The sequence below is a fragment of the Poecilia reticulata genome, chromosome 5 (assembly GCF_904066995.2).
Source record: "Poecilia reticulata chromosome 5, P_reticulata-male-v2, whole genome shotgun sequence".
NCBI classification, from domain to species: domain Eukaryota; kingdom Metazoa; phylum Chordata; class Actinopteri; order Cyprinodontiformes; family Poeciliidae; genus Poecilia; species Poecilia reticulata.
Genome location: NC_088834.1, coordinates 7,075,772 through 7,101,067, shown reverse-complemented (window position 1 = coordinate 7,101,067; position 25,296 = coordinate 7,075,772). Strand labels below are relative to the sequence as shown.

The 25,296-nt window shown below is 37.1% G+C and overlaps 1 protein-coding gene across 7 annotated transcripts in view; it reads right to left on the bottom strand.

Annotated features, from left to right (window-relative positions):
* The window catches only part of ephb2b (eph receptor B2b), a 135,006-nt gene that overhangs the window by 101,256 nt on the left and 8,454 nt on the right, over positions 1-25,296 (bottom strand). The gene's annotated exons all lie outside the window — the stretch shown is intronic.

Sequence of the window (25,296 nt, the reverse complement as noted above, 5' to 3'; positions counted from 1 at the left end):
AATCTGTCTGTATTTCCTGAAGGCTAACTAGCTCTAACAAGCTAAGGTGCAAATAAACTAAACACCGTGTATTTATAATTAATTTAAGAAGAAAAAAAATAATAATTTAAATACATTTTAAAATATGCAGCCCAGTACGAAAAAAACCAAAGCTTAAGATTCTCTTAAATTTCTTCTTTTTCTTTTTTTTTTATCTTGAAACGCTTATGTAAACACTGTAGAAGTTAACATTCTGTATGAGTTCTGTATGAACTTTGTCTGCCCAAATTGCCTCAAGAATACACTTCGTACATTACTTAAGCATAAAAACACAGCTTGTACATATAAGTAATACCTCAGGTTACTGTCTTTTACTGGCTTATACAATAGCAGACAAACTGAAAATTCTGGTCTTATGGTGTATAGCAGCATGTTAAGTCTTGCCTCATTTCAGTAAGGGGCATTCTGCTTTCCTTTCCATCTCGCTGTGTGCATATTTGTGGAAAAACACATTTGTGTGCATTTGCAAGTGCAATAATGGGATGGCACCCTGCCCTATGATTTTAATTTAAATGAACAGTAAAAAGTAAAAAAAAATGGCTAAACTGACACACATAATGATCCAAAATTTCTTGCTAATCGTACTTGATGTATCATAAGGGCACAATTTTTTGTGTAATTAGATTCTATTAAAACAAGAGCATTCACTGAACACTCTTTGCCAAACATCTATTAGATACAACATACTGGCAATGTTCAACATGTGAAACTAACAATGTCTGATGCATAACAAAGTTAAGTTTAACACAGTCTTAGTTTGAAACGGTCTAACAGTGTGTGCTGATTTCATTCAGTTAAGTTTATGCGCAATTTCCAGTAAACATATGAACAAATTTTACTAGACAAACAGGTCAAATCCATATTTGAAAAGCTGTAATCCGATCAATACAGTAATATCACTGCTTAGCTGGATTCACATTCAATGACATGAAACTTAATTTTACCTTTGTTAAAATACAGTGCAGTTAATTCAGTTTCTGTTTTCAAGTGTTTAAAAGTAAGACAGACAGTTAAATTAAGACATTATAAAAAATATTGATTTCAAAAGTAGTATAAGTTGGGTTTATTTTATATAATAAAGTTACTATCACACAGGCATATCATTTTGATCATATCATTTCAGTCTCTTTTAAACATTCCTAAGATAAACTCAGAACGAGTGGAGTAGACGCAAGTCTGCTCATCTGTCAATATTATTTTTGTAGGTTGTGCAAAACATACTTGACATCCACAATGATAAATTAGCCTAGAAATATGTTTGATTGGCAGGACTTCCATAAAAAAAACACCCTGTTGTCACGAAATAAATCAAATCAGATAAGAAAGTAACACCCTTAATGGCACAGTCTTTCATCCATGATGTATTATGAGCCGTTTTCTGTTTTCCCAATGACGGGTTTTCACTCCTGCTTCAAGGTACAACATTTCATGGCTATGTGTCACAAAGAGGAATTTGAACAGTGTTATTGATGTGTACGAGGTCAAGCTAAGAGAGTTGATCTGTTGCCAGTCAATACAACCCGTCTGCCAACAAAGTCATCAGATCAGAGCTGTTTCTCTGTCTGTGCAGGATCCTGCAGTCTCCACCCCTCCTTTACGCACACAGAGACACACACTACACTGACCAGCTCATCCACCTTCCAGACATTGGGGTAATTAGTCAGTGGGATGGTAAACAAAATGTGTTCTAATGTGTTTGATGTTTCGGGGTGAATAACATTTTAGAACAGGTTTTAGACAAATTAAAACTAGCCCAGCAACCTCAGCATGTTACCTGTCAGAAATTATTTTATATACCAGCCAGCCAAAGAGGGAGGATAGAGGTAAGGGTGTAATTATGTGTATTAATGGGTGTTTTACTTGTGCTTTACATACCTGCAGCCATGTGGGAACTGTAAAAGAGAAGTAATGATTTATTCTCATCTAGCAGCACACCAAAGACACCCTGTCTGGACTGTTGTTCTCCTTGCCTGTCCTACTTCTCTCCTTTCTTCCTGTTTCTTACAAACCATCCCTCCTCACCTTCTTCCTTCCCTTTCTAACTAACCCTAATTTATAGGTATGATTTTTTCTTTCTCTTGCACCATGCGGTCCTTCATTTCACCCACAACACACAGCTCATGTTCAGTTATAATGCTGTTATACACCATGTTCCATAAGAGCTGCCAGTGTACCCCAAAACAGCAATGACTGTTTAACCATCACCACCCCATCTGCTTTTACTGATGTGGACCACACATTTCATGGAAAAAGAGAAGCCAAAGGGATCACACAGGAGGTAAGGCATCTTGGTGGATTCCAGGCCTGTGAGCTAGTTCCTACCCCATTCTCACTTTAGAAGAGTTATGGTGGGGTCACGACCCTCTGGAGGTCCATAAAGCAGAGCAAAGGGAGGTAGTGGAAGACAGTTTTGGAGCCACATGCTTCACCAACTGCCTGCTTTTACTTCTGGCACCATTACTGCATTTAATTACTCATACGCCGAGAAACAAAACGCCACAGAATAGCCCAAATATCACTTTCAGTACAGGCACCCCTAAAGCCCTTGCAATCAACATCCTCTTAATCAACGACAACAAGACACAATGGAAATTGGATTGGTCTGCCATTAAGGCACCATAAGGACTTGTGTTACTCATACTAACATAGCCTTGTAGATATTGGATACCAGCACTGCACAAACACAGCGTTAATGGTTTCATGGTGGTCAGCTGTGAAAGAAGACATAAAGCAGTAATGGTAAGGGAGTGAGAATGAGAAAGACTTAATAGAAGCAGAACAACACTACCACGGAGAGAGTTTAAATTATGTTAGGGCAAAAACACAAAGCTGATTAAAAACAATGAATTGCTTCTGTCCATCTGTTTACATGACATGAATAGGCAGAAGTCAGCAACTTGTTAAAAATCTATTGTAGAAGGAAAGTAGTGTCTCATCTGACATAATTGGACCATTTCCCTTTTTGTAGAAAGGTTGTTCACTCAGTGAATATAAAGATAAGTAGAAATGAATAAATCCTTATCAAGTTCGACTAGTCATATAGAAGAAAATAAAATACTTTGAAGAAAAGTGCTTCTGCTTTGCACATTGTGAAAATATTCATCTTTATGCACCATCTAACTGTCATTTTGCAGATGATCTTTGGCAGTTCAAATAAATTTCAACTGCTACAGAACACAGACATGGAAAATCAAGACACAAAAACATCAGGAAAATATTTTTTTAAATAGTCAAAACACAAATGTTACATATCGAACAGTGAATAGAAAAAAACTGGTTTTGACAAAATCTATGTTCAAACATTGCACATATATTACACAAAAACCTTTATGAAAAAAGTGAAAGGAAGTCTCAGACCTTAGGCTTACATCTCTGATTGTGATTTAGCGTTTTCCCAACAATACCTCCAATGAATATCAAGCAGTGTCGTAAATTGTCTGGGAACATTGGGCAATAGGACTTCTAGTGTGACAGACATCTTGTTATCGACTTCTTTTTCCCACAAATAAGGGCTTCCACAGCAGTTTGCTTTTCGTAATCCTCTTCACTTTCTTCTCAGAGTCCGACTCTAATGATAAATGTAATAACTTGTAACTCAGTGACTTGCTGAACTAATCTCCGTTGTAACTTTCTTCCACTCTTCTGCTGCAGAAAACTAAGATCAAGATTTCATCATATTGAGCGCTTACATTGTGGAATGTTCAAGAGCATTTTTTTTTTAATTGCACAATCTGTGCCAGGCTGAAAACACAACTCTCAGGTTTTAGAATATTATTTGGCAAATCAGTTTTGCAAAAAATAGTAACTTTAATAAATGAGTTTATCTACCTGCCAAGTTCCATTGTCTTGAACTGTAGCATATACTAGATTTGTTCTCTAGTCTTACAAACTTCAACAACCTTTTGCATTGCCACTTGAAAAAAAATAGTACCTCCCTGTACTCACAAACTCACTATCCTTAGTGGTTCTCCATGGTATGTGCAGTCTTTCGCATGCTAAAAAAGCAAGTTCCACTTATGTTTGTTTTGTAGCCATTACTGCCATTTAGCCCAGTCAGATTATTTAGTTTCTCTTATCTCCCAAATAGCTCACATTTAAGTGTTCTCAGTGTCTGTTCAGCCTTGGGTTTAACTCCAACCATCATGTTTACCAGTGACACAGATGAAAGACAAATTGCTCTTGAGGTACCAGCCATAAAAAGGACCACAAACCTCTGTCTGTAAAGGACTTTATGGTTTAACTGCAATAGGAAAAAAGACAAAAGGGATATGTCAGCTCCAAGAGCAGCCTGTGACAGTTGAGCACAGGGTAATGACATCTAAACAAAGCTCGGTGAGAAACCGAGACAGAAATATGTTGCCCAGAAGGAGGAAAGGCATATATCCTGAGGCTTGAAGTCAAGAGGCAAAAGTCATGTCAACACACCCAAGCAACTGCTGTTGCTACAGCAACAGGCTAGTGGTGATGAACAGGATGTCATTTCCTTAGCCAAGATAATACTGATCTATATCTAGGAGTAATAAAAAAAAAATCAAGGAAGCTAGATTTGGTAAAAACCAGTTGAGTGAGGTCGAAGGTTTTCTCATCTTGCTGGTATTTAACAGTCTGAAGCAATACACAAAGGCCTACGTTTATTTCTAAAAAACATTCCCAAAAGGCAGCCAAAGCTGTAAATGGATACCGCTAATCAAGAAGTTGGTTTGGTTCTGGTGTCGCTTTGAATATAAAACATTGGAAAGCATTTTTTTTTTTTTTACTTAAAACACATAATAAAAACTTTAAATGATGAGTAAGCTCTTTTTATAAAGAACATAAAGCCTGTTAAACCGCTTCTTAATACCTTGTTTTGCTCTTGGAGCCACTTTCCCTAAATCAAAGGATTAACCACTAAAATTACCACTCTGCCTCTCATTCTCAGAAAATACCCACACATTACTCAGGAGACTTCTGTGCGTCTTCATTTTTCCATAATGAAAAAAAAAATATGTGCAAACCAAGAAAAACATGTTTTAAGATAAAATACATAGAGGGGTGTTTCTAAATGTATGAAAAGTAGGTGTATTAACAAGCTGTCAAAGACTGAGAGAAGCAAAACATGTTTCAATGTGCATATGACATTCAGTCATGTTTCTGTCATCAATTGAAATAAAAAAAGAAATAAATAAGTAAATGAACACATCTAGATATGTTTGTAGCTTCTTTCTTAAGCGATCTTAATGCATTTTTACATAAAATTCAAATGAAGTATACAAAATGAAGTCTGTGCACACAATTTAAACTGTTTTCTCAAAATACATCAACAGGTCGCAAAAAGGAAAGTTAGAGTTAAAACAACCGTGCTGCCAGAAAAAGTTTGACAAACATTAGGCACAGACATGGGAATCAAGAGAAACAAAACCATATAGATAAACCATAAAGTGAAGGACTAAGCCAGCTGAAGCACAGAGTGACTGATTCACAAGCCCAGTGAGCGGCTGGCATGCAAATCAACCCTGTATGGGGTTAAAGGCAGGATGAGAAGCGGGTGCGTGAAGAGGCTTCACAGGCAGTCATTTGCCAGCATTCAGCTCCCATCAATATCAGGACCGATTAATGAGGGGTTGTGGGGGAGTGCAAGGAGAGGGCAGGGAGGACAGCAGGGGGGCAACGACCAGGTGTCGGAGGAGACACAGAATGGAAATAAAGAGAGCGCACGCAGTGATCCGCGAGGAATTTCAGCAGGACAGCAACAAGAGCATTGGGTGAAATGAGGGGGGTAACTCGTAGATGTGTGCTGAAAAAAATGTATTCTTAAAAAGTTGCTTTTTGTATTAAGGGCTTGTATCTATCACAGTATTAATAAAGGGGCATGGTGACACATATCAAAATGAAAAGGATAAAAGAAAAATCAAGTTGAACTTGGTAATGAAGATCTAATTTCAAACTTTGTCAGAAAAAAAAATAAGGATCCAGATTTGAACCATGGAACATACTACAGCTTTCTCCATTATGTAGGGAAAGAACGATTAAATTAAGCTTGATTTCTGTTTATGAGCAGATGCTCATAAACAGCAACTGCTCATTTCTCCTTTTAAGAAAAGGTTTTAAAGATTAACATCATGTCCTAAACTTGGGCAGTGCTCCTCCCCAAAAGAAAAACGTTCCAGGATAGATGACAAAGGGCCGTGCTTCTTTAGGCATCTCTGGGCCTAAAGTTTTGTTTCATTTTCTATTGTGCCTGTTGTCCATGTGGGTGGCCATGCATGTGTGTGTGCTTGTGTTTATGAGTGAAGTGTGTGTGTGTATGCATCCGGGTCATGCTTGAGTGATCCTGTATGTCGTTTCAGTGCTTAAGTCTGTGTGTTGAGCTGAGTTTATGTGTGTGTGTGCCTCTATAAACTTGTGCTGGCACAACACAAAGGCAACAGCGGAGAGCGGTTAAGCATGTGTTTTTATGCTATGGGCCTGGGGGAATGTGGATTTCGGAGATTGCAGGGTGATGAGGTGGCAGGCTCTGGTCGTAGTCCTGGAGTCCTGCTCCTCTCATCTGCGATGGCCTGGCTCATGTGACCAGGGGTTCTCACAGAAAAACGAAGCAGCCAGAAACAAGGGGCAACGTGTTAGGGCCACATGCCTGTTTCATTGTTGGAATGGGATGCCTCACTGCTGAATGCGACAAATCAATTCTGAAACATCAGCATCACTTGCTAAACTGGACCAGACGAGACTGGACAGAGGAAGCACTGTGCTGACTCATCTATGGGAACTGACTCAGTTTGCTTCTGCCGTTTCTTAACTCATTATTTTTCTGGATCTGTTGTCTGTTCCTTGTGGCAAAAAAACAATGACAAACATGTCTTCTATCTCATATTTGAGTATCGGCTTTACAGTGAAAACATGAATAAGGCATTCTACACTTTTAAGATCAAAACTGATCTCTTTGTTGCTTTTGCAAAGCCAGACATCATAGAATGTGCAAGAGTGTAATTTCCTGATGCTCCTTATCCTCTATCACAGCCACCACATTCTGTCTGTTAGTGTGTTCATATGGTGAAGGTGTGGTAGCTCACAACACTTTTACAACTACTTTCTGGTTGCGCAGCTGTGAGAATTCAAATGTGAAAAACAAACAGTCACGCACAACTATAAAGTGCTGACTTGATGCCTTCAAGTTAGAAGTGCTGGTTTGGCAAAGAACAGTTTATGGAGTTTTTCTTTTTTGGAAAAAGTGAAAGACAGCTGTAATGCAATATAAAAAGACCACATTATTACTAGGAGGGGCAGAAATAAGGAATTTATGTTGACCTTATCTTTTTGAAAAGTGTATGCTAAACAAATAAAGTTAGTGCAAAAACACTGGCTTGGAAGCCTAATGAAAAAGAAGAGGCCAGGAGTAGATGCAATGGCCTCAAAGTTTGCTAGTCTTCTGAAAATAGAGTTCCAGTGGTTTTTATTGACTTGACAATTCTTTGATTGTCAAGTCAATCAAAGAATACTGAATAAAATACTGGTATACAAATAAGACAGGGAGTGGTGTCATGTGAGTCAAGAAATAGATTGACTCATATCTTTTTATCAATGTGCATACTGACGGTAAGTCAGAGATGGAGAAGGGAACCGTAGAGAAAGATTGTTAGTTTGTGACAACCCTTTAATGGCACCAGTTGATTTTCCTCCCCAATGACTTAAGAGTGTTGAGCCCTTCTGTGAATAATCATACAAGTCAGATTCAGACAAGGGTTAAAAGGTTAATGGATCCTCTGTGCTTTTCCTTCCTCTGTTCAATTTACTGTAATTAATGCTTAGAGGTTATTGTCATACAATATCCTAATTCTCCAAAGAAGTATGTAATTAACCACATCTGTATAAAGGTGTCTGCAACTGTACAAGTCCGGGCGGCAAATCTTAGGAAGGTATCCAGACAACAATGTGCCACTTACTTAGGACAGAGCAATTCTAAAACAACTTTCTCTTTTCTCTCTTTGAAAAAGGTTAAAGAAGTTCAGCAATAACCAGAAGTCAGGGAGATTTTGAAATTCTGTCACATGTTGAGTTTCTGCATAATATCCAAGACAAAGTAGTGTCTGCTTTCTTTTTCAATCGTTTCTAAATATACATTTTTTTTACCACATAGCTATTTTATGCAAATGTAGAAATCTCTAAATGACAAGTAAGAACTGCCATGTTCTTATCCTAAGACGTGCTTGTCTAATCCATTAGCATCAGAAATTCATGTGCTCAAAAAGTCCTGGTAATTGCCATTGAAAGTGACATATGACTATTAGAAATTCTAAATATCATGTCATCTACTATAAACCTAAGCACTTGTGCTTTTCCCCTCTAATGGAGCCTTTTTTGATGATACGGATGGTAAAACTCCCCTGACAACATGCTGCCACGGCTTATCTTTGGCAAAGAGTGTGTGTGCGTGCATTAATTTTCCTGTGTATTCTATTTGCTGGGGTGTGTGCCCGCATACACTGAGCAAATTCTACTAGCAGAATGCTGAGACCTGATGCTTGCGTGAGCATGTGTGTGTAAAAGAAGAATGGTGTGTGTTTGGTTCTCTGAGTGTCTCTTCTATTGTCTAGCTCTTTCTAGATAATGGGTGTATATTCACTTTTGTCTTTGGATTATTTGGCTGACTCACTTAAAGGATTTTCATCAGACAATTCTTACAATATCCTCAAGCTGAGTTAAAAGGCATAAATGAATGCTTTATTCCATTATTCAGTACTGCTTCTATGTTAAGCCACCAACAACTACAAAGGTACCAATCTACATATTAAAAACATTCCTGCCCAAAAGGATGGATATGTCTCACATGCATGAGTTGGCTCTCACAGCTTGATTCAGATATTTTATAAAATCACACTGTCTATATTCAAAACCATTTGTTTCAACAGTTTAGCCCTTAAAATTTAATATCCAAGATCTTGCAAAAACTAAAACTCTGTACTGTTTCTTTTAGAAACAGTACAGAGACTTTGGTGAATCTTTTAGAGATTCACCAAAGTCAAAGTTACCTGCCATTAATTGTTATTTATGAGGCAGAATTAATTCCTAGAAAGTTGTGGGACACTTTGAAAATACAATGACCTTGGCAACTGGGCACAAAACAATAATGCATTCACACCGTTGGCAGACTTTATGCAAACGAATTGAAAACAGAATATTTGATAAGCTTTTTGCTTACAAAGGTTACATGGCTGGAGGTTTTCCAAGCAGATTATTTGATGGTGAATCCTTTGTAGAGTTCCCTGTATTATGGCTGTTAATATTTGGGCTGTGATAGTAAAAAGGTAGTAAATTTTCAGCACTGTAGTAAGCTACAGAAGGCACTGAGTGATTGTGGGTTGTAATTAATTTACTGCTAGATTACACTGGATAATACCCGTATCATTATAAAATTAGGTTGACAGTTGTCTTGGCATAGATGGTATGATGCAAATTTGAATACACAAAAAAGGAGGTAATTTACATATTCATGAAAGATACAGTGACCCAGGAGACATGTCTAAAATGAAAAGTATATGTATTAGCACAATTACAGGGGAAACCCACCTGTATAACTCCTTGAAACATAAAAAACCTGAAAAGGATGTTTCATTCCTAAGACGCGTGTTCACAATGAGAAGCAGTTCTGCTTAACTACTTCTTTAAGTAAAAATAGTATGTACTGTATTCGAGTATTGTACAAGAATTTCAACAAATGAATCTAAATGCTACAAAAAAAAATCTGAGTTTTCATTCCTTAAATGCAAGTTTTGTGTCTTCTACACAACACAGGACTATGGCACTGCAACTCTACCATTCCAAAAAAAAAAATCAAGACAAACCTCTAGGAAACTTGAACGATTCTTTCTTTTGTCTTAATCTTTCACTATCCTTTCATTTGAGAATGCACAAAAGCAGTCAAAATGGAAAAATGTTTGACCATTCCACAGGCGTTTTCTATCCACATAAACTTCTCCTTTGCCCCTTTGTGTGATTAATACCTTCATGTCTTTCAGAGTCTCTCTCCCACTATCCCAGCCCCACATAGCCATCCCAGACAAACTTTGGTCCTCATTATACACAGCTTCCACTCTAGTTCCCAAGATTAGGCAAATGAGCTCACAAGCGTAGTCTATAGAAAGAAACCCAGACTGTGCTCTCTTTTCAAAATCAATCTGCACTTTCACTAAAAGCTAAATGCAGCTAATAACTGTTTTACTTACACAATGTAAAATTTTATTTTTGCTTGATACCATAAACCCTCAAAGGTTCGCAAAAATAATGCGGATCTAGTTAATCTTTGTTTGCAATCTAATGATTCTTTTTGAATGAGCATTTCTATCACTGACAATGCAACATTCTTCAACTGAGGAGCAAATCCCCACACAGAAGGAACTTACACAAAACATCACATGCAATGCTAGTATAATTCAAATTCAGCTGGATCACTTCCTGTCATTTCAAAAGAAGCATACAGAAGTGCAGTACTGCTCACTTAATCTTCAATGAATTGCAGCACGTTCTGTGTGAAAATAATCAGTTTATAAAATTACAGGTAGTAAAGGGTTTTCTCTAAAATCATTGCATTAAATGCATTAAAATGTCTGAAACATCAGACCAACTAAACATTGTGGTCAAGATAAATGGGAAACTTTGATGTAGTTTAATACATTTAATTATTTTACAGATTTAATTTCCTTTTCCTGACACAATCTATTGTTTTGTTTAGCTTCATGGAAGCCCAGTTTCATATTCTAACCAGACAAGTCCAGGCAAGATGGTTTTGGTTTCTCAGCAATAGTTCAAAACAGTCTCAAAGAACACAAATTAAAATAACTTCCCAAATTGAAAATAGTACGTTCATTTAAGAAGGTTTAGGTAGCTGTATTCAATTTCTTCTTCTTTTTTTATATTTGTCCTGAGCACAATAAATACCTTAACAGAATGAGTGAAAGCTTTCTTTATCAGAAAATGAAATCTCATATTCGGGAGTCCCTTATGCAAGCTTGGACTGTATCCAGTCTATGTGCATTTCAGTCTGCCAGCAACACAAGGCAGCTATACAAGGACACAGTATTGCATTAAGCGCATGATGCTTTTGCATTTTTATGCACATCTTCCATAGCATGGACAAAGACTTTACTGAAAAGTAGACAAAAAGGTGACAGAAAAATACAACAGAAAATTTACTCAAGTTTTTTTTTTCAGTTTTATTCTTGAAAAATTGCACAGCTCCAGATCAATAAAGCAATATACGCAATATATGCTAGTCATATACATATTTTTCCAAGTGAGAAACAATGTTCATAAATAAGAAAAGTTTATAGCCCTTTTGAAAATTAACACATGATCCTGTATCCTCCTTTTTACTTGAGAAGATCAAATCCAGAAATCTGTGAAAGCACAAACAATTCACATGCTTATAGTTTATGCTGCTTGATTGTGTGCTAATTTGTAGGTAAACAATTAAATGGGAAGCACTCAGTGTTTAATGGCTAAAGCAGTGGTCCCCAAACTACGGCCCGCCTCCACATTTGGTCCGGCCCCCTGAACAATACCAGAGAGCATTCAGATTTTTTTTCATATACCATATTTTCCGGACTATAAGCCGCTTATATGTGGATTTTTCTTCAACCACCAGGGGGCTCTTTAGCAGGAAGTGAATCATTGGAAGTCAAAATTGGAAATAAAGGAATAAAGCACCCATTAAAATGGAATTAGGTTTTAATAGGGCATTGAAATTTTAAAATGTTGTTGATCAGCTAAATAGCATTGAGGGGAAAAATAATATTTTTTGTTTTTTTTTTAAGCAATACTGGGATCATTATGAGAATTTGAGGTATAGATATTAGGATCCAGTAGATGGCAGTAGTGCATTGGATGCAAGCTGCTGTTGAAATCTAAAGAAGAAGAAGCAGCAGCAGCAGCAGCAGCAGCAGCAGCAATCAGTTCAGTTAAATCTAAACTTGGCAACTTTTTCTTCTTTAACCGTAATGAATGTGATATTCAATTGACCTGTTATTACTCAAATTTTGGGTGTCCGCCCCCCCAACTGCTGCATCGTTGTGGAAAAGCTGGAGCGGCACAGATATCTGTGGCTTATATGCTTATTGATTTGTTGTTTTTTTTTTTTTAAACTTTGGGGTTGTGGCTTATAGTCCAGTACGGCTCATAGTTAGGAAAATACGGACTATAATCCTTCCTGGATTTATTCTGTGAAGAACCCAGAGAGGGTTATTTGGTTATTATTTATTTCATTAATAGTGTTATTATTTATTTTCTGACTTGTTCTGTGAAGAACCCAGAGAGAGTTATTTGATTGTGCTTTCTGGAAAACAATACATTTTTACATTAAGGCACTCCTGCAATCGTCACACTTTTTCTGTTACAAACTGACTCCGGCCCCCCACCAGAGAAGGGAAAAGTTATGTGGCCTTCACAGGAAAAAGTTTGGGGACCCCTGGGCTAAAGGAACCATTTTTGTTGTCATTAGAATTTAACAGGCATGTATAAAAAGGTGTACAAAGGAGGCTTGAGAGATTAAAGATAAGCAGTGCCCAAGCTGCTAAATTACAGTATTTCAAAGGTAAGAGTTGTTTGGTTTACACTTGTACAGTTTTATTTAATTGGCGTAAGATATCATAGCTGAGATGTGAAATCGGTCTCACTGTTGACTGATGCAAGAAGATGCTGCAGCCTGTTCAAACTTACAGAAAAGTGTGAATCTTAGAGTAAGGAGTCAGGATAAAAGCAATCCATCATACTATTGGTTCCATCTCAGCTGGAAGAAAGCCAAAACAGCACTTTCAAGTGAGCAGAGACACCTTTGCCTCTTACAGAGTGATAAATCTCATTGATTGGAGTTAAATGCTTTCATTCTGTGGATACTGACTATTACACTAAGCAGCATGTAAAAAGGGGGAAGAGATCATTCACAAACAGCGAGATACTCAACTAACATTCACTTTAGATTAAGTCAATATTAGACTAGATGAGTAAAATACTGCTGCAGATCTGGGGTTTTAGAAACCTCTTGTGATATGACTGCATATAATCAAATATCTTGAGGAGAGTAGGAATGCCAAGTACAAAACATCACCTATTTTTATTGGAAATCATTGTATTTTTCTCCACTGACCAAACTATTTCCTGCTATGCAGGGGAAGTGTACCTTTGCATGATGTACTTTACATTATATTTATTTCTATATTAACAATTATTCATAAAAGATGTTTAATGCAACAACATCAGGTAACTTCATGATCCAACAACTGCTTTTGTGTTTTAATGATGAAAGGGGAAAAAAAAGACAAGTCTGTTTCACTGCAGTGTTTCTTGGATGGACTGCTGAGGTTATTTTTAGCATTGTTGTACTGCAGCACTCAAGAACAGATTTAACCCCCCAAAATATGGTTTTAACATGTTAACACCAACATGTTACAAAACAGCATAATGATTTTTATTATAAGCAAATGAAGCTATTTATTAGAGCTATTTACAAGCTGGAAATGTCTCCAGAGTGTAAAACTCAACTGATAATATGTATTTTCATTCTCTCAATAATCAAAATAATAAATGTGTACCATTAAAGAAATGCCAGTCAAACGTATTTTTTTATTAAAACACATAAATTACAGAGGTTGTCTTGTGGTTCTATTACATATTATTATGGGGAAAATTTCATTAGATCCATAAAACCTATGGACTTTGAAAGTCTGAAACAGTAATTATGTTCACCCTTTGCATTGTTTGTCAAAGCAATAAATTATTTGAAAAGAACTAAAGACTGTAGCTATGTTTCTTAAAAACAAGTGAGAAACATACAGTTTATACCAGATACTTCCATACAACAAATAAAACAACATATATTTTTTTCTCACTGAACACAAGTCAGACCAAACATCTATAGTTTTAGGTTAGTTTGAATTACCAAAATTATTTCTATTTGCTATATGCCGCAATAATCAGAGAGAGAATAGAGTTTATTTATTAATATCTTCAAAAGTCTTGTGAAGAGCCTGATTTATCCACAGTGAAACGAGTCCGGTACAAACGTGTAGACCATAAGCATACAGCCAAAGCGGCTACACAGTGGCAACACAAAAAGAGGATGCAGTGAGCACTTTTGAAACACATTTGCAGAAGATGTTGGTGAGTTTTAAGGTAAAAAGAAAATAGATTTAGATAATGTATCACCCATACAAACGGTCTCTATGTTATAACTGTTAAACTACAGGATTAGGAAAAAATTATAAGTTTACGCTGATGGGAAAGAAAAATCCAAACGTAAGAGAGTAAGATGCACCACAGTTCATACCATGACTACAACAGATAGATAAAGAAGTAAATAATAAACAACTTGAATTAAAATTTCTGAAATTCCCCCATGGAGGAATAAATAATTTTTATAAATGACAATTATTCACCGCCTGATTATTCTATTCAGGTGCTGATAGAGAGCTTAATAACGAAAGCAAAGTACAAAGTACAAAAGATAGCTATACATTCCACATTTAGATATGTTAATCTACATGAGAACTGACTCTCAGAGTTTCCATACAGCCTCTTCATCCAAATACCCTATGCTTAAGAGTAACTGGTGATGTAATTATTGCAGGATTTGCATTTAAAATGATCACTCAAGGAGAAATTTGGAAATGACAGCATGTCTTTTCTATTTACACTCTCACTAAGTGAACAGCGCTCATCTGAGTATCAAACCAGTATAACAACACTGTGCATGTGCAAACAGCTTATTCACTGGTGCAGCTGCTCACTTCTCTGCCACTCAGCTGCTGAAGCAGAAAGAAGTGTACCTGCAGTAGGAGGAAAACAACTTGGCTTTAAAGCAAACAATGGTCTGTGCAAAACTCATAGCCTGTTTTAATGCTTGATTACTTTTCCAGGTTTTAATGTTGGAGACCGTTGGAAGAATTAATGAATGACATCATGGTTAAAATATATTTTCTTAGAACTATCCAGGACGTTCATATTTCCAAACTTGAGAAAATGTTCAGATGGATATTTCTGCATATTTATGCAGATTGCATTTATTGGTTTATGTAAATTAGCAGACTCAATGGCTCAGTAATAATACGAATTCAATTTATGGGACAATGAAAATCAAAATGCATTTTCCACATTGGCGTTTTAGCTTACAAAGCAGTAAACAGGTCAAAATATCTGCCTGAAAGTTTCACCCGAAAAACCTGAATAAATCAGAAAACATCCATGAAAATCTACTTGTAGCTGACATGAGAGTTTCTGCTCCTGGAAACAAGGCCAGACCTCCTCCTGTTAATGTGAGCAGACATGTTGCTTAATGTACTAGGAAAAAAAGCTTTCCATACGCAGCTATTTATCAACATGTAGTCACTATCTATCTATACAAAATACTGGCAGATGTAGTTCATAATTTTACGGACCACGTACTCCTCAAGGGCTCAAAACTACACCCCTCCCCCCACTTTAGTGCTCACCATTGCACATCTGATGCTTGGCCCTCATATATATTCTTCACTGAAACCAACTGAATACTTAATCTTGGTCAGCTGTGTCATGCATGTAAATGTGCTTTGTGCGTCTTTAAAATAATTGTAGATAGAAGCAGATGATATGTTGATGATGATAATGTGTGGGCACCCACATCTGCTTCCAGCCTCTCAAAGAGACAAAATTCCTAACCCAACTAACCTATGTCCTGATACTGGCTTCTGTTAATAAGCACACACATAACGGCAGAAATTACGTGCCGACTTCTGAAATCTTAATAAGGAGATTAGGTATGATTTTCCTTCCTTCAGTGCTCAAACAAAACTTCATCACATCTGTGTAATATATTGCTCTGAATACGCCTCGCCAAGCCTTGCTTCAGTAATCTGCACATTAAATAAGTCTCCGTCGAGGAAAAAGTAATTTGTTGCAGTCAATTCGGGACCCAGTACTCCAAGAAAAATATGTGAATATTGTTTATAGTAAGTCCCTCAGCTATCCAGACCTGTGTCAAGTATGTGCAATCAGCTTGAGTCCACTGACCAGGGAGCTAAAAAGGAACCATTGACTCATGCCTTACTGATGGATCTCTTCGTTGTGAGAATATTTAAGGAGGGGCTTTAACCACATTGCTCAGCAGTCCTGAACAGGGAATGTATGAACAGTAAGCAGGTAATTCAGTCAATGGTTAAACATATTTACCAGCACTGGTGACTTTACTGAGTCAGAGAGTGGTTTCCTGCAGTAAAATTTTCCAGAAACAGTGCAGCTTTCTGAGGCCATTCCTCTACCTCTACCAATTCCACAACAGAAGCCAGAGCCAAATCAGACAAACAAGTGTAGAAATGTTCCTCAGAAAAGAAAAAAAAAACACTGGTAGAGAGGCAGTCTTTTTTTGATAGTATCTGAAGTATAAAACAAGAAGCTAAACTATCCTGGCTGTAGACTTCTTGCGCAATTCTGAACTACCTTCAGTGTTCCTTCTGGGCTGTCTCCAATTGAACTGAACTTCTCTGGTACATTTTCAGCTGGACCAATCAGCGAATAAAAGGAGAAGTTGTGAACGATGATGTTGACACTGTGCCTGAAGCTGCAGCAATAGCAGAAATGGCAGCAGAGGAAATGAACAATGTCATTCAGTCCATGTTGACCATGCTTCCAATTATTCAGTTAATATTAACAGCCTTCTCGTTCGGCTCGGTACTTTGCTCTTTGCAGTGCAGGATAGTTTCAGAATTCCATTGCTGTGAAATAATTGCAAGTTATAGCTGCAGCCCTCCAATCCTTTCTTCACACACCAATTGCAAGAAAACAAGGACTGTGTCGGCAAAATTATTTTAAGTTTGCTAGAGTTACACTGTTCCTTGAATGCTGGGGAGTCTGTACATTAGTTTATAAACTGTAATTATGTAATCATCGATTATCATTTCATTGAAAAAAAAAACTAGACTTTTTAAATTCATAATTAGAAGTCCTTTTCTTTTTCTCTTGCACACTGTTGGAAGTCAGGATTGGCAAAGTTCATTTTAAATCTGTTAAAGTCACTTACAGTTACCAGTGATTTTACTTTTTACACCAAAGCTGTTAATAATCTCTGCTTTCAGATATTCATGCTTTATTGGTCTCATTTCCTTGTTTTCTGAACTTTGCTGCTGCAGTCAACAGTAAGCTGTGCTCCACAATCACTGACCACAATTTATGTTAACAGACAAATTTGATCCCATGGCAGAATCGCCCACAACTGACAACCAAGGATAAAATAAAAAGTTTGGAGAAATTAAAGTTGCCAAACACTTTTCAGCTCATGCAGTCGAAATGTGCCTATATACCACTTGAAGCATGGGTGTCCATCTCCAGTCCACAAGGTTCTGTGTCTTGCTAGTTTTAAATATGTCTCTCTGCTCCAACACAGCTGATTCAAATGTCCCGCCTACCTTCTCAATATGTCAAACTTCTGCAGAGGCCTGCTAGTGAGCCATTATTTAATTTATGGGTGTTGAACCATAGAGAGAACTAAAACATGCCAAATAGAATCCCTTGAGGGTTGAAGTTGGACACTACTGACTTAAGCTACAACAGAGAGTTGTCTTTACAATTTATATGTTAAAAACTCAATACATCTCAGATATATAAGCTGGTGTTGCTTGATGGCCTTCGAACCATGCATAGTTAGAGGAAGGACATGGGTCCATCAAACTCTACAGTCGCTCACAGCGGACACAAATAGTATTATATATCGCAAATGACATAATCACGCAAAATCATCTCAAGGTTTTCTAATATCATACAGCCCTACTTCTAATATTCAACGATGTAGCAAAGTCGGCAAAACACCATGTCAAAGGTGCTTTCAAGTGCAGAAGCAGAGACTACAACTATACCATGTTTCCCTTTCTCACTGAAGTAAAATAAGGTTTTCTCTGCCCCAAATGCCTGCTCCAAGCAAGACACGGGCACAAAAACAGGCTGTCTGAAATCTGCTACTTTAAAGAATGTACTGACACCAAGGATAAAACTAAAAGAATACCTATCTTTAAAGGTACCATTTCAACACCTCATTCAGTTAAGGAGCCAGGTTGACCTAGATGTTGATTTGAAAGTTCTTAACACTTTCTTTTTAACCAAAATTCCTCATGAATCCTCTCCATCTTTTCTGCACTTTTTAGGAGAAAAGGCTCCTGTTAAGCTATGAACAAGTTATATGAAAGTCATGGCAACTATCTTTATACTGCTGAAACAGTGTAAGGGTGTGAATATGCAATCGAACTCTGATGCGGACCAAAAGGGCTAACTCTGATCCACCTACATACCTCGGTCTCAGTTGGATTGATGTGAGCTCTGCTGCGGTTTGAATGGATATAAAAATGCCAAGTGGGCCAGAGACCTCTCCAAAAGCAGGAAACAGACCAGGGCATTCTGGGTAAATACAACCAGAACAAACGTGCAAGTCTGGCGCTAGTGTAAAAAATGAGTCATGGGCTTTTGCAAAAGATAAAAGCAAAATTTTACAACCACTAACCACTCTATTTTTGTTTACATTTGGTGAAGACGGAAGTTGTGTTCAATGTCTTCTTGAGATGTTTTCCTTTTGTTTCCTTTAGTGATTCTTGGTCCAGCACAACCACAGGCAAGGAGGTAAGCAGGTTTTTCTTGTTTGACACAGTGCAAGCGAAAGTCATGCTACAGAATCAGTTGTGAAGTAAGGCAATACTGGCCGCTATTCCAACACCATTGAAATACAAGATAGCTACATAATAGCATGTAGAACACAATTTATAACAGGTTTATATGCTCTAAATGCTCTAAAAATAACAGCATCATATCAGACAAAACAAAGTTTTTGATGTTTAACCAGTGTATCATTTTGGAAGTAGACCAGCTATAGTGTGTGTAAGATAATGTTGTAATTCTACCATCAAACAAAAAGGCAAACTATGATTTTACATTTTGAATCTAAGCTCCTCTGTTTATTTACCTAGCCATCTTTTAAGCACGGCTCATTTGCAGAGCTCCACCACAAGACAAACCATGGCTTTTGGAAAATATGCAATCCAGCTGTAAGGCCTTTATATAATGACCGTCTGTTCACTAAACTCACTTTACCTTGGACACAACCTTCCACCTTTCTCAAAGTAAATCCTAGAGGAACACTTTACTGTGTCAGTTATGTTTAATATAACAAAATCGCCGACCCACCTGTTTTACATCTCAGTCATTTCTACACTTGTATTCCTAAGCTGAAACAAGTCATTGATAGTCATGTGGCAAGAAAAACTATTTTAGCTAAATGTAGAAAGTTTGTTTTCAATCGTGTGTCTGCTGAAATGCCCTCCCTTGAACAAGAAAGGTATTCTTAACTCCTCAGAAGCTGCAAAATGCTTCCAGTATACGTCACTGCTGTACCAGCTTTGATTGAAATGTTTTGGTGTTTGAGCAGTGCATAAAACATTCTCCTCATCGAGCATGCTTTTCGTTGGAACTGAGAGTCGAGCTGGGATCTGGCCTGTGGCTGCAGGGGGACGGACAGAGATAGAGCCTGGAAGAAAGCTATTGCTGGGATCAGAGCCAGGCAAAGCTGCCTGGGACTAGAGGGATGTGGTTAGGATAGGCTTGAAGCAAAGTAAGACTGGGAAAACAACCAAAAGTATCTTTATTTATTGACATATTTAGTATGGGTTTAGAGAAGAAATAAAAGTGTTTTCCAAGGTAAGAATAATTCCATATTTATATTTTTGGGGGAAAATTCACTATTCAAAATAAATATGTTAAGAAGGAATGTTTTTTTTTATTCTAAAGTATGTAAATCAGCCTTGTGTGTGTGTGTGGTTGACATGTGTTTTACCTTGTGGGTGTGTCTTTGTGGCAGCCATGGGACCCTGCTGAAGAGGAGGCCCGCCTCAAACCCAGGTCTTTTATAGAATGTGCAGTGATAAGAGATGGTGTTTGATTGGTTGAAGCTTAAAGTAGTTAAAAGAATAAAATGTTTTATAAATTGTGCATTTGCGTACATAAAATTTCTGCCTAATATTTTATTATTGATACATAAGTGTTAGTGTTTAAATTGTGTATGTGAAAGTTGACTTTGTTTCTTTTTTCCCCACTCTGGAAGGCTGAGGTGATTGACCAATGTAAATTGAGGCAGGGTTTAACCAGTACATAACTGGATCGCTCGATGTAGATGGACTGACAAAAGAGCAGCCATTTATGAAATCTGCTGTGCTGCACCAGCTTCATTTGCTGTACAGCCAAGATTGACGGACTTGTCTTTCCACACCACACATCTCAGCATAACATATGAGAAGAGATTTTATCTGTTTATATTACAAAAGTAATTTCTCTGATGAACAGGAACAATAATCATGTCAGCCGGTATTTTATTATGAGAATCAATTGATTTTACATATGAGGACCAGTTAAACTGGATGGTTTGTTAATTTATAAAATGCTGGGACAGACAAAAGGATACTTTGGTCAGGTCAAAATATAATGTCCACTCTCTCCGTAAACATTGTGAATTTGCTTTGAGACTCAAGTATGTCAATATTCATAAAGAGATGTTTACATATTTAAAAATCATCTCTCAGCCAACAGCCTGTCTTTGTGTTTGCTGCTAAATCAGATGCAATTCAATGATGATGAGCTTCTCCATGTGCAGTGTCGGGTAGGATGATGGTTTCAGACAGCCCATTAAGCGCTTCAATTAGACCTGCTGGTTCTCACCTCCTCGTCACTCCACGTGAAAGGGACTTAACTCTTCCTTCACGCAGCTGTACACAATGACAGACGCACGCTCATGTGAGAAAAAAAATAACACCATTCACAGCACACATCTGGTGCCAATTGCTTGAAGCCTTAAAAAAAAAACTCACACATATGTTTCTTTATGGCCACAGGCACAATCATGTCTCTTCTGACAACCTAGCAAAGGGCCCTTAAATCTTTTGGCAGCCGAGAAGTCCAAATCCAGAGACAAGGTGACAGGTAATGTATTTCTACAAAGTGGTGGGTTTTTATCCAGCCTCCTGTTAACATTTCACATTAGCATTGGGATGACAGGTGGTGCCTGGTCAGAGAAAAGAGGATTTTTTTCATCGAAAGGCCCAAAACAGGACAAAGGAGATGAAGATGGCTGCAAATGAGATGTTTTGAAATGAGGCTTTGCGATTTAACTGTTGAGAAGTGCCCTCTGCCTACCTAACATGAACGTAAGTGTGTAAAGAGTGTGTAAGGACTTTAGCACACTTCTTTTGTCAGCTGAAGGATTAGGCATTGTGGGTTTTTTTAGCGCAGATGCCTTGCTACAATTGAAACGCAAAGCTTTGGAAAACAGTACTTCCTTTTGTTGAAGCAGACACTTCCTAAAATCTATAATCTGGTTTACACACACACATATAAATGACTATTTGTTAAAGAGTAGCCATTGATCAAGATCCTTAATGGCTGGATGGCTAAAGGGACAGACAGCGTCAGGGTTAAAGACATTTGATCCTTCAGGGAAATTAATTTTCCAAAATTAAATAGAATTTCACCCATGATCAGGGTTTTTAAACCTAAATACATGAACATTTCACCTTCTACATGCATTATGTGATAATCATTACACAAACTCTAAATTTCCTTTTTCTTTCTCTTCACTGATAGGAGCTTCTTTTGTATATAAAGCAGCATAAGTCTTTTTTCCCCTAAGTCTGTGTGTTTGCTTTTTGTATTTGCACAGTGTTTCACGGAGCAGCTTAATCTTTTGCGCTGTCAAACCAGTATTTGCTTACTGCCATAATTTGTTACCTGTGTGCAGCAAAGGAATGTTAGGATTTGGGCAGAAACAGATTTTTGCCTTTTCATGATCTTTAAGAGGAGCAAAAAGTGCCTGAAGTGCAAACGCATTGTGATTTATCCTTAAGATGGCTGAAGTGAAGGGAAAGATGAAAGATATATCAATTAATATTGTGTTATTAGTGCAGTTTGCTACATTTTATCACTTTGGTGTAAGTTGTCCTTAAATCCCATGTCAATTAAATTATTTATAAACATGTTTGTATGATTTAAAAATTACAAAGATAAATGTCTCTGTGTTGGAGTGAGCTACAATGTGTTGGAAAAGTTTTCATTCCACTTTCCCTTTACACTTTATTTATTTTTGTCAAGACACAACCATGGCTTTGCAGATAAATAACAGTGTGGCATACACATGTTCTTACCCCTCCTTTTTCTAATTCCCATACATAAAATGGCAGATGGCAGGGAAGCAGAGGTTCACCTTTTAGCAAAAATCCATAAACATTCACCATTCATTTCAGTCACAAATGAATGGCTGAGATCAAAGTAATTTATGTGTTAGAATTCAGGACAGTATGAAGCTAAATTCCATAGAGTAGCCTTTGGGACATTTTCTTATGGATTCTTATTAAGATTATGCTTTCTTATTCAACTTTATGTCTTTGTGCTACTTTCTGTAGCACATAGAAAATGATTTACTTCATTTTGTAACAGCATCATCAAGGATCCTGGAAGGACATCCCGGAGTCAAAGTGTGACTACATAATATTAGCTGAAATGCCATCTTTGCTCCAAGCCTGTGTTCACACCTCCAAGTGACTAATCCAGCTTCAAGCTTCTGGTTTCCAAGTTAATACTATAATTCCAAAAAAGCCAGACTGCCCAACACTGCAGGTGCTGAATTTGAAACGGTGTACACAGAAGTGTTCAAACGATTGTGTGTCTGTGAGGTACACAAAAAGGCCAGGATGCAGAAAATAACCATGCCGGTATCTGTGAAATAGAGATTAGGACATGCCCATGCCTAAAATTTGTCTGTGAGGAGAAAAGCCACAAAACAGGAATGGTCTCAGTTTCATGTTTCTCAGAAATGGGACATATTACGGTAGGCGCAGAGATCAAAGGAAATTACTTTCTGCATACTGTTCTGTTTTACTGGCTCTTACGAAACGAAGAAAAGTTCGGTCACATGGTAATATGACAAAGCCTTTTTACTTTGTTCATTGAGGCAAACTGAAGCTATAAATCAAAACAATGGCCCTTTGTGTTAAAATTACTGAATTTAGCTTGACCGGGGAACATTTGGAAGAAAGATTTGTATAATTTATTCTCTGATTTTCTCTTAACTGGCAGGAAATATTCATAAAGCAACTTTTTCTAAAACGACATATAATATACCAATAGCTGAATTTGTTTGGGGGATTTATCAGTTTAAAGACTTTAAGGCCACAGTTTGCAAAGGCCGGTCTTAGAAAGGCGGTACAACTGAATTTGAGACAGTCCATGAGTCCCAGGCATATCTTTTCAATCATTCAAGTATTTAAGGGGGACTGCCCCCCCTTAAATACAGTCCCAATGACGAGACTATTTTAGCTTATTTGTTTTAACTCCTACAGGCAATACATGCATGCACTATGTTTTAAAGATCACTACAAAGTGCAACCAGGTTCCAAAGGAGAACTGGTCCAACATGCTTAGATTAGGTGTAATGAAGTCTGGGCGTTGCTGCAGTACAATAGAACTTAAGTGTCAACGCACCCCTTTGAGTTTTCTGCACAGCAGAGCCCATCACTGTTGACCTTCATTTTACTGTAGGGCCCTTTGTCTTGAAGTGTCCACCTAAAAAAAGATGTACTTTTTGGATGTAAATGTGTTTTTGTTTGGGGTTTTGAGATTAGTAGGTCTGCTGTTTGTCACTCTACAATCAGGGTAATTCAGTCACATATCGCCAAACATTTAAGTAATTTTCAATTTGTTTCCTATCATGTTATGAACTACACTTAAGAATGGATTAAAGCAAACTTAAACTTCACTTAATTGTCTTAGGTAGTAAAAACAAACTTGTGTATATAATGTATTGCAAAGTACTTGATGCATAGAAGGTAATCTAACTTTATTGATGTTCAGACGTGCGTGCATGGTTTCCAGATCAAAAGCCTATTTTGGCCCTATGATAATAATATTCTGCATGTTTAACTTTATCATAGAGCAGTCATTTCATTTAATGGTCCCAGCTGGATCACTGTATTGATTTCACAGACACAGCAGGTCTCCTGAGATTCTCTATAGATTTCCCAGCTGCCCTCCCAAATGATCCATTGTGATTCCTTTCCAAAGGCCCCTGCCAGGGGAAGGCATGGAAAACGGTCATCATTTCACCGTCTTCTTATATACCTGAGTCCTGTTATGTCAGCTACATTACCTCAACGCTGCTTTGTGATTCCGGACATTGTTTTATTGACCCCAAAGGACATTTATTGGTCTTTCACTGGCCGCTTAACAGAATGCGTTTCAGAGATAGTATTTCCTGCTCAGTCTGTTTTAAGAGGTTTAAAATTGTAATAAAATAACAATGAATAGTTCACTGAAATAAGAGGGGAACAAGATGTTATTACAATAAGGGGTGCTCTTAAGTGTGAGTGTGGTAGGATATCCCTGATTGCTTTCTCCAGTAGATCCATTTCTAGTCAAGTGGTTATGTAAATTTAGATCGCTTTCTCTGCCCAAACAGAGCATTTATCATCAGCTTTGCTGAATATTAAACAATTTCAATGAAGTGTCAATTGATAGAGCTCCATAAACACAATCATGAGATCTAATCTGCGCTGAGTCTGTCCTATTGATTTTGTTGTCTTTATCAAAAGTTGACTGATGAGAGAGATATTTAGTCAAAGCAGATATAAATGAAATGCATCAATCATGCTATGCTGTTAATAAAAGTGATAACATTATTTTAAACTTTCAAGGCCTACAGACATTATTTAATAACCAAACATATGCTTTAGATTTTCTTTCCCAATAAAGAAATATATTTCCTTTGATCACTACAATATTCCTCTAAGAATGAATAAAACTGTTGAAATTAATATTTCTGGATTGTGCCAGGTTTGCATTTTTTTTAAAAATTCATGACAACTAAATTGTTGTCCATATGTTGTGTCTTTATGTTTCACATTTATTTGTCTTGGTGGTGTTCACAATGCAGTTTGAGTTTAAAATATTAATGCCATAATGCATGAATGCAGTACTAGGTACTGAGTGATTATTTGTGTCAAATTTGAATAAAGCATAGCATAAAAATAACAAATTCAAAGTTAATTAAAAAAAAAAAAACATGAGATCCAATCTTCTTCAAGTCAACACAAAGTCCTGTTCTGGAACTCTATCAGTTTTGTGTTACAATTTCATTTTAATTAACCATAAATTTAATCAGAAATTTTCAATGCAGTGACAGTATAATGTATTCACCATTTAGCTGAATTGCAGCAAGTTTCAGTGCCTGGCATTTTAGGG